This window comes from Bos indicus x Bos taurus, chromosome X (assembly GCF_003369695.1).
Source record: "Bos indicus x Bos taurus breed Angus x Brahman F1 hybrid chromosome X, Bos_hybrid_MaternalHap_v2.0, whole genome shotgun sequence".
In the NCBI taxonomy this organism is placed as follows: Eukaryota; Metazoa; Chordata; class Mammalia; order Artiodactyla; family Bovidae; genus Bos; species Bos indicus x Bos taurus.
In genome coordinates this window covers 132,302,674-132,313,566 of record NC_040105.1, presented here as the reverse complement: position 1 = coordinate 132,313,566, position 10,893 = coordinate 132,302,674, and the positions used below count along the sequence as shown (strand labels likewise).

General features: G+C 46.0%; 1 non-coding gene across 1 annotated transcript; it reads left to right on the top strand.

Moving 5' to 3' along the window:
• The first annotated feature begins 2,088 nt into the window (after positions 1-2,088).
• Positions 2,089-2,160, top strand: TRNAC-ACA. Its single transcript has one exon. It is a non-coding gene; the product is annotated as a tRNA-Cys (tRNA).
• Positions 2,161-10,893: the final 8,733 nt, after the last annotated feature.

Here is a 10,893-nt window from a genome sequence, read left to right as displayed (position 1 = left end):
CTCCGAAGTGCGGGTCTCTGCTTTGTTCACAGCTGAATCCCCAGGCCTAGAACAATGGCTGGGGCATGGTTGGTGCTCCCTACATAATTTTGAATATATAAACGATCTTTTCAAAACGCTTTCTATTGCCTAAATCAAGGTAGTGGGAAGGGGATAATATAAGGTTCTTGTTCATAGGCTACGGCCAGATTGGCCCCAGTTCAGTAGGAAAAAGGCAGAGACAGGAGAGGTAGAGGTGTCTTCACCTCTTCATCCGCGAAGCCCAGGCGGTGAGCAGTGGGCATTAGCAACGTGAGATCATTCTCCTTGTGCTGCCCCCTGGAAAGAGTCTTCCCCCTCCAGGAGGAGAAACAGGGGACCTCTAGTTTTCACCCTCAACGGCTGCAGGGCCTTGCTGTTGTCACCTAGATTTACTGCATCTCGCGGGGATGATCATCTCCGTGCTACCCGCTTCAGGGTTGTTAGGGGATTGAATGAGATAATGTACCTGAAGGTACCCGTGCAAATCACATACCCGTGCAAATCGTAAATCAACCCTTGCGGGATGCTTTTTAGGAACCATGATCCTCTAACTGCTGATGGAACTAGCCCGGGCATTTGCGAATGAGCGCCCCCATAAGTCCGTTCATGGAAGCGTTCATATTTAATTGCTCCTTAACCAGGGTGTGGATGGGCTATTTGCTAAGTGGTTAAGAGCTGCTCTCTCTAATGCGATTGGCCCCAATGACAGTATCCACCTATGGCTGCTGCTGCTAAGTCGCTTCAGTCGTGTCCGACTCTGTGTGACCCCATAGACAGCAACCCACCAGGCTCCCCTGTCCCTGGGATTCTCCAGGCAAGAACACTAGAGTGGGTTGCCATTTCCTTCTCCAATGCATGAAAGTGAAAAGTGAAAGTGAAGTCGCTCAGTCGTGTCCGACTCGTAGCGACCCCATGGACTGCAGCCTACCAGGCTCCTCCGTCCATGGGATTTTCCAGGCAAGAGTACTGGAGTGGGGTGCCATTGCCTTCTCTGCCACCTATGGCTAGAGGCTACTGAATTGGACGGCACAGAATAGAACCTTTCAACCATTGCAGAAAGTTCTATTGGACAGTGTTGGGCTAGAGTAGCCCAATCATTCTTTCTTCTTCTTACTTTATTTATTTATTTGGCTGTGCTGAGTGTTAATTGAGGTATGCGGGATCTACTTCCCTGCCTGGGGATCGGACCTGAGTCCCCAGTGTTGGGAGCATGGAGTCCCAGCCACTGGACCACCAGGGAAGTCCCTCATTCTTTCTTATATAATCCTTTTCCCCACCTACAACATACAAAAGCAAAGCCAAATACAAATTTAAGGCAAACAACTCTCAGTGAATAGAAGCTGCGCTGTGCAGCTTGTGGGATTTCAGTTCCCTGACTAGGGATTGATCTCAGACCATCAGCAGTGAAAGCTTGGAGTCCTAACCACTGGAGCACCAGGGAATTCCCAAGACATGCATCAAAAGCAAGATTTAAAGAGCTGACCATGTGGGAGAATTATGTTTTAATCTAATTCTTCTCTCCACTTCACTGAACTGCATCCATTTTTCCAGTCCTGGATCCAAGATCACATCTTTTTCCTTTCTTAGTCTTCTAGATCTCATCTTTTTCCTTTCTCAGTCTACTCTTGCCAACAGTAACTTTATCTTCTTCTTAACAGCTATGGCTATAACTTTCATTGGCAGTTATTTCAGCCTGTACTTTTGTATCTGCATGCCATGTTCTGTGGGCCTGTGGAGAGGGTCCACCACCAGGATACCCATTTCAGAACCAAGGCCTGTGAGGTAAGGGATACAACTCAGCTTAGTCATACTGAAACCCCTGTATGTTCCTGTATATCTCAGTAGCTTAGTCAAATAACTAGTTTGCATACTTGCCTCCACCCACTAGACTTGAAGGTCATCAGAATGATAGCAACTCATGCAGTGTGTGGCACAAAGTTGGCACTTGGAGGCAACTTGTTGAAGAAATAACTGACTGTTGGTAGAACTATGCACTGTCTTTTGTTTGGAAGAGGACACTGTTGAGTTCATATTAGCAGAATAAATGTTTAAAGGTCTTTGCTATCTTCCCTGGTGGCTCAGGTGGTAAAGCGTCTGCCTACAATGCAGGAGATCCAGGTTCAATCCCTGGGTCGGGAAGATCTCCTGGAGAAGGAAACGGCAACCCACTCCAGTATTCTTGCCTGGAAAATCCCACGGATGGAGGAGCCTGGTAGGCTACAGTCCATGGGGTCGCAGAGAGTCAGACACGACTGAGCTACTTCACTTTCTTTCTTTTCTCCAAGGGTGGGGAGGAGGTGCAAGCTGCTGTCCCCACCTTCCTGCCCTGAGGCAGCAGCATTCTTGCAATTGGAGCCTGTAAGGAGGGGCAAGAGTCGGTTTCCAATCAAGTTCAGAGGCAATTCTGAGGAGCAGGGTAGATCCAGTGTACTGTTGAAGACAGAGATGAGATATCGGACCCCTGTGAAGCCAGCCTGTGACTCGTTGCCCTCATGGGCGCTGTGCACAAGCTATTCCATTCTGCTTGGTGACCTCTGTATGCCTTCACCGCCAGCCTCTGCTGCTTGGTTGACTCCCTGTCCTCTGGGTTGCAGTGAGCAGTGTGTGTATCAGAAAGAACTCAGTTTCTGGAATTTCAAATACCTGAATTCAAATCCTGATTCTCAGCGTCAACCCTTAGTTGTGTGACTTTGGGCAAGTTATTTAACCTCTCTGAGCCTAAGTGTCTTCAGTTAGTAAATGGGGGTAATAATAGTACCTACCTCGTTATGTTGGGAGATTAAACAAAATAATGCCTGTAAAGTACTTAGCACAGGCCCCAGCCACAGTAGTTGCTCAGTCAATGTTAGTTTTCTCCTTTTACTGATAAGACCCCCCCACCCACCCACTTACCTTTGGGTTCTGGCCTCTGATCTCTTGGAACTGATCAGGAAAGAACAGCTCTATCTTTGCCCTGTTCCATCCATACCTCTCTTCTTAGTAGCCATCAGAACTGTTCACTATCTTATTCCCCCAAAGCACCCATCTCTACTGGAGTTAATCTGATGAATACACTTGATCCAGGAAGTTAATGCATGATAGGAATTTGAGGTTTGCCTCCCAGGTATGGTATTATGATAGTATTATGAAGAAGTATGTCCTATTCCCCAGAGTAGTATCAAGCTCCACCCTTTCAAGCAAGAAGACATTCTCGTGACTTTGGCTCAAAAAAGACACTGTACATCATTGTGGTGTGCGGGGCTTCTCTCGTTGCAGAGTGTGGGCTCTAGGCACGCAGGCTCAATAGTTGTGGCATATGGGCTTAGTTGTTTCATTTGACTGCTCTATATGGAGCTCCAGCTTCCCTCGTAGCTAAGCTGGTAAAGAGTCTGCCTGCAATGCAGGAGACCCAGGTTCAATCCCTGGGTGGGGAAGATCCCCTGCAGAAGGAAATGGCAACCCACCCCAGTATGTTTTTACTGGAGAATCCCATGGACAGAAGAGCCTGGCAGGCTACAGTCCATGGGGTTGCAAGAGTTAGACACGACTTAGCAACTAAACCACCACCACACAGAGCTCACCTTGCTTCAGAGCCAACTCAAAAAGGGATCCCCTCTGACAACTTACAACCCAACCTTCTTTTTTAAAACAATTTTTGTTGGGATAGAGTTAATTTACAATATTACATTAGTTTCAGGTGTACAACATAGTGATTCAACATTTCTATGGACTACGAAAGTGAAAGTGAAGTCGCTTAGTCGTGTCCGACTCTTTGAGATCCACGGACTGTAGCCTACCAGGCTCCTCCATTCATGGAATTTTCCAGGCAATAGTACTGGAGTGGGTTGCCATTTCCTTCTCCAGAGGATCTTCCGACCCAGGGATCAAACCCGGGTCTCCCGCATTGCAGGCAGACGCTTTACCATCTGAGCCACCAGGGAAGCCTATACTCCATTTAAAGTTATAAAATATTGGCCATATTCCCTGTGCTGTACAATCTAATATATCCTTGTAGTCAGTTTATTATATACTCAGTAGTTGCTGCCTCTTCATCCCCTACTCTCACCTTGCCACTCCCCCCTAATCTCCCCAATGGTAACCACTAGTTTGTTCTCTGTATCTGTGAGTCTGTTTCTGTTTTGTTATATTCACTAGTTTGTTTTATTTTTAGATTCCACATATAAGTGATATCATACACCATTTGTCTTTCTTTGTCTGACTTATTTCACTAAGTGTAAAACCCTCCAGCTTCATCCATATTGTTGCAAATGGCAAGATTTCACCCCTTTTATGGCTAAATAATATTCCATTGAATATATACCACAGCTTATTTATCCATTCATCTGTTGATGGACACAGGTTACTTCCATCTTGGCATTTGTAAATAACACTGCAGTGAACAGTAGAGGGGTGCATGTAATTCTTCAAAGTAGTGTTTTTGTAACAACCCAAGTTTCAACTCATAGTTTCATGCACTGAAACCTCAGAGTGCATTCCTGTTGTAGCCCATTCCTCTCTTTCTGTCCCCACAGAGGAGGAGGATGTAGCTAAAATTTATTGAGCATCTGCTGCGTGTGAAGCACTGTTCTAAATGCTTCACGTATGTTAACTCATTTAATCCTCATGCCCATGAAGTAGTCCTACTTCTTACCATTCCCATTTTACAGATGAGGCAACTGAGACTAACAGAAGTTAAGAAAATTTCCCAGGTCTGCTGAACCTGGAAGACCACACACTTCCCTCACTGAACTTTGAGAAGCAAATTCTCACTTCTCTGAGCCTAATATATCACTTTATTTGCACTTCTTTTTTTAAGATTAACTTATTTATGGCCGCACTGGGTGTTGATTGCTGCGTATGGGGTTTCTCTCGCTGTGGTGAGCAGGGGCTGCCCTTCATTGCAGTGTGCAGGCTCTTCTTGGTACAGAGAGCGTGGGCTCCAGGCATGCAGGCTCAGTAGTTGTGGCACATGGGCTTGGTTTTTCCATGGCATATGGGATCTTCCCAGACCAGAGGTCAAACCTGTGTCCCCTGCACTGGCAGGTGGATTCTTAACTCCTGAACCACCAAGAAGCGCTATTCGCACTTCTAACACTACACTCGTACTGTCTTGAATCAAATTAGGAAGCAGTGAAGCATAGTGGTTAAGCTTCTGGGTTCTGAAATAACGCCACTGTCCCTAAATAGGTAACTTAGAGCAAATTATTTAAGCTTTCTGAATTTTAGGTTCCTCATCTGAAAAAAAGGGGGGGGGCTTAGCTCCCTGGAAAATTGAAAGGATTAAACCAAACAATACCTAGGAAGTACTTGGTACACTGCTTGACTCTTCTAGTAAGGCAAGCATTATATAAATTTTATATATTCTCATAGGTATTTGTTTATATCTTAACAACAGTATGCGACAGTAAGGCTATGTCTTACTCATTTTTGTGTTCTTACCAGCAGTGCTAATGCCCAAAGCAAATACTCAATAAATATTCATTGAACACGGGAAGGAACTGTATGTGTGTTAGTCACTCAGTCGTGTCTGACTCTTTGCAACCCCATGGACTGTAGCCCATCAGGCTCCTTTGTCCATGGGATTCTCCAGGCAGTACAGTCATGTTAATAATCAATCTGAGTTTATGATAAATATCAGGTATCCTTATTTGGGCAAAGTCATTACAGCCTGTCCAACAGGTTCTGAGATGGGTCAACAGCAAGAGTTAGCAGAAATAACACAAAGATGTGAACTCCCCCCACCCCCAATTGGTAGTGGCTATTTTAACAGGAGTAATATAAAAAGTGGAGTGACAAGTACACATCCGGAGAGTGATAAGCCTAGCCAGTACTCAGAGAAATCTCCCTAACAGAAAGAGTCCCAACCCCCTCATTATGCAGATAGAGAAACTGAGGTCCAGAAAGGAATAGTGACTTGCCCAGGGTTACACAGAAAGCGGGTGGCAAAGTTGGGATGGAGACCTAGATCTCATTGACTCCTGTCTCTTGCTTTTCCCTCGGTGCCTTCCCTGAATACAGCTGTCACTCACTCACTGGCTGAGCAGTGCCCCGGCTGACTGTGAAGCCACTCAGAATGGCTGTGGTTAGTCACGGACTCTCATTCACAGTCAGGCCTTCTGGAGCACATCATAATAATGAATCTTCCCAATATCACTCATCCAATTTGTTCCCTAAGACGTAAGCTAAATTAATGATCAGAGAAGTTCAGTAGCAGCAACCTTGGTGAAAAGTCTGTAAGAAGAGCCTCAAAGCTTCCGCTGTCTCTGTAGCTACTTAACAGGAACTTGAAAAACAGCAGAAAAGGCCAGCTGCTGGTTGATGCCTCACTAACTAGCTCCTTGACAAATGATCTTTACTTGGCTCAGCACCAGCAGAGAACATGAATTTTCACTGTCTCATTACTAAGTATTTGTCTTTCCAATTATATTGGCTAGAATTGAGTTTTCTAACTCATCTATATGCCCCAGAGCAACCAACACAATGTTTGCCATACAGTAGAAACTTAATACATCTTCAGGGATTAACTTTCCCACTTTGAGTGTGAAACCATGATGTTAATTACATGGAAACTAGCCTGAAACTTACTCTATAAATCAAAAGATCCTAATGACCAATTGGGGGAAAAAAGCCAGTTGTTGGGATTTTGGGACATTGCCAGGATTTCTTCTTCAGCTAGCTGTATGATTCTCCCCTCACCTTGGTATCCAATCCCTCCCAGTCTTTATCATCAACTGGATCCTAACCCTGGCAACAGATTAAAGGTCTTGCCTCTCACACTTGCCCTTGCCCCAAGCATGCAGCGTCAAATACTAAACATTATAAGTTATCACTTTTGCAAAACTTGGAGAAGTAGCCATTTTGCAGCATAACCACACTACCTCTATTAACATCCCTGGCTTTAATTCCATAACTCAGTCCCCTTGCGTGCTAAATCCTTTCACAGGGCATGTTTCTGCCAGTTGCAAATGGGTTCCAAATGTCCCAGAAATGTTCATTCAACGTTTACATTTCTTCCAACTTCTTTGCAAACAACATACATTCCCAGTTTCTCTTATATATTTAACAGATCAAGGGTTCCCTCACAGATACGCCTCACATGACACAACTATGTTTCTGAAAGGTATTATGGCAATGGAATTCAGATCACTGGCAATATATCAAATATTTTCAACGGACTGACTGCTCACTAGCAGGATTCAGTCCCAAGCGGGAGCCTCCAAGAAGGTAAAGAACTGCTCTTCCACCCCCACCGCCACCCCAGCCCCACAGAGTTGCCCCTTTTCCCTGCATCCTGCCCATTCCTTCTGATCCTTCAGCCTCGCCCAGAGCCACGCAGGTCCCCGTTCCTCCCGCTGGTCTTTCAGAGCAGTTTCATTTCCTCTGCACATCCTCTATGACGTCTCCCAGGAGCCTCCATCCTTCCTCTCCTCCAGGATCTATAAATACACTGGTCCCCCGAGGGGGGCCTATGAATTCCTTCCTCAAGCAGCAAGGCCCTGTGAACTAGGATGGCCACTCCCAAATGAGCAGGTTTATCTCCAAGGTCCAGTGGGCCACTGAACCTTTCTTCTTCTTGCTTTGCTGGCTAATCTTAACCAGACTTACATAAGGTGGGGTATTATACCACCTCAAATCTGGTACCTTTGTGTGCTGAGACAGAGCAAAGATGGATGGGAACTAGGTGTTAAGTCTATGACCAGTTTGGCTGTGCGCTTAGAGCTCTGAAATAATGAGGCTAAGCTAGCGAGATAATCTCGGTCAGCTTTGCTCCATCCCAGATGCGAGTTTCTACCCCTATGGTGATCAGAGGTGTCATCGTCACCGCATGGGTCTTAACCCAGATCACAGACCGAGAGCCTCTTGATGTCTCACTTCGTCGTCCATACATTTCTGGAACACAGAAAGAGAGAGCCCAGTAATGTATTAACTTAAAAAGGTAACATTTGGGGGGAAAAAAATAAAGGTAGCCATTTTACAGCAAAATCTCACATATTAGTTTCTGAAGGTGGCTGTAACAAATTACCACAAACTGGGTGGCTTAAAACAGCAGAAACTTATTCTATTCCAGCTCTGGAGGCTTGAAGTCTGAAATCAAGAAGGTTCTAGGTGAGATTCCTTCCTTGCTTCTTTCAACTTGTGATGACTCCAGGCATCCCTTGGTTTGGGGCTGCAACATCTTCACATGGCCTTCTGTCTGTCTGTGTGACCTCCTTCAGCCTCTTTCTTTTCTAAAATATTTATGTATTTGGCTGCTCCAGGTCTTACTTGCAGCATGCAGGATCCTCAGTCTTTGTTTTGGCACATGGGATCTTTAGCTGTGGCATGTGGGATCTAGTTCCCTGACCAGGGATGGAACCCGGGCCCCCTGCATTGGGAGCTCAGAGGTTTAGCCACTGGACCACCAGGGAAGTCCCTGCTTCTCTCTCATAAGGACACTTACCATTGGATTTAGTGCCCACCTGCATGTTGCAGGCTGACCTCTTCTTGGAATCCATAACTTAGTTACATCTGCAAAGACCTTTACCCAAATAAGGTTACATTCACAGTTTCTAGGGGTTTAGAGATGCACATATCTTTTGCGCACTCCCATTCAACCCACTGCACCCCACTACCTCTGCTCGTATCCCTAGCATGCTGGAATCGTAAGAGCATGAACTTTCTGTCCATGTTGCTTCCCAATATCTCTCAAGTCTGTATACTTCTCTATGTTTCTGTGCCCCATCCTCATTTAAGCCCCATCAGTCCTTGCACATCATTCTCCAAACCAACCAGAATAGTTAGGCTGGCCTGCTCAGCTTGCCAGTCTTCTGTGGTTCCCAGTGGCTCTGAGGGTTGAGACCCAACTCTTGGCCATGGCCTGCAAGGTGCCAGCCACCTGTCTTGCCTCTCTCCCTCTTTCTATCTGCAGTGCCATGTCCTTTCCTCTTGGAGAACTCTCTACTCCACCCCACCTTCTTCTGGCTAACACCTATCAAGCATCAGCTCAGCTCTAAGGTCAAATACCGCTTCCTTAAGCGATGCTTGCCTTAGCCTCCAGACCAGCTGAGAAATCATCATATCTCTCATAGTTTGCAATTAGATTTGCATTGTATCAATAACTCTCCTCACCTACTTTCCCCGCCAACCCCAATTTATTGAGCTCCAGGAGGGCCTGTGGCTGTCTGGTTTCATCACTGTCCTCAGAACCTAACCGGTGTCCAACACATAGTAGGTGTTCAGCCATTATTTGAACGAATATATGAATTAATTAATTCATCCAAACATCTGTGTTCTCATCGCTTGTGTTCCTCTCCTAAAAACGAGAGAAACAATGCCTATCTCACAGGGTTGAATGATGAGAAAAATGAGATCATGGAGGGAAAGGGGCTCTATAAACCATGAGATGCCTTACTCATTTAAGGAATCGTGATAACATTGACCAATGTCATCAGCTTTTTGGAAGCCAGGGAGGCGCCCTGCCCAGGGTCTGGGGCAGCAGGAGATTCGAGGGTGGAAGCAAGAAAGGACCCTTTAGAAGAAGAGTTTCTGTAGGAGTTCTGCTGGGTAGGATAAGATTACATGGACACTCCATTCCCCTGCTTCAGACTTGCAGCTCCTAACTTATCATCCTCTGGGATCAAAAGAAAATGCCACTCTCCTCAGGTATAAAGATTGCCCTGAGTCACCCTGGGCATCGAGGGTTTTAATCGTCTTCCTTTAAAGCATCTGCTCCAGCTGCGGGCTGAGGGGAGGGTGACAGCCTCTCAGGCTGGGTCCATCTCCGCTCGTGCTTTCCATCAACCTTGGCACTGGCTTAAGGCGCTGCCCAGCTGACAAATGACTTTGAAGCGTGCCTCTGGGCTTTTCATTCTTTCCCTTCCTTGCCTTCTTGGCTTTCACTGCCAACAGGTGGGGAGGGGATCACCTCCTTCCTCCTGCTCCTCTGGCACGTCCATCTAGAAGGCATCCCTGGAGGCCTGACATTCCAGTTCTTCAGTGTCTTGCATTTGATTTCCCCAGACCCTGTCAAGTCATAATCTCCTTTCCTGCAGGGAAGGGACACTTCCACCTCTTCCTCCATATCCTCTCAGCTCCTTGCATTTGGGTCAAGAGACCTAAAAAGGCCATTTCTCATTTCCACCTTGTCTTCCATTGTTTTTTCCCCTGGGATGTCTTTGCATTCATGGTCCTGAGATGCCTCATTGGTCTGGAATGTCCATGACGAGCCGATCCTCTGAATCATAGACTTAAAGAAGTTGGAAAGAGCAGAGCTCATTAGGCTGTCGTTTCCCCAGTTTCCTCCTCTGACCTGGACGTTTTCCCACTGCCTGGAGGGTGTGCTTCCCTACTGCGTCGTTCAACTGGGCTTTGGGGCTCTGTCTACACAGTCCCAGAAAGTAAAGAACAAGGCCTGTTTCTGAATAATTCAAACAAAATCTTGTTTAATCTCAATGATTTGGGCATCCTATTACAAAGCACCATTGCGGTGCAAGGCTTTGGGATAATCCCCTCTAATAGCTATCACAGAATCAGAGCTGGAAAGGACCTGGCAGTTCATCTGTTCAAAAAACCTGCTTCTGGGACTTCCCTGGTGGTCCCGTGGCTAAGACTCCAAGCTCCCAATGCAGGGGGCCTGGGTTCGATCCCTGGTCAGGGAACTAGATCCAACATGCCGCAACTATGAGTTTGCATGCCGCAGCTAAAAATCTCACAAGGAAGATCAAAGATCTCGCCTGCTGCAACTAAGACCCAGCACGGGCAAATAAAAAAGTAAACAAACCTGCTCCTTTTTAAATTTTGTATTATAGTTTTACTTGAGAAATAATCAACATAAAGTAACCTTCACATTTGCCTGCTGTACAAAAAGTGTACAACTTGCCAAGTTTTGACATATGTGTATCTCCATGAAGCCAT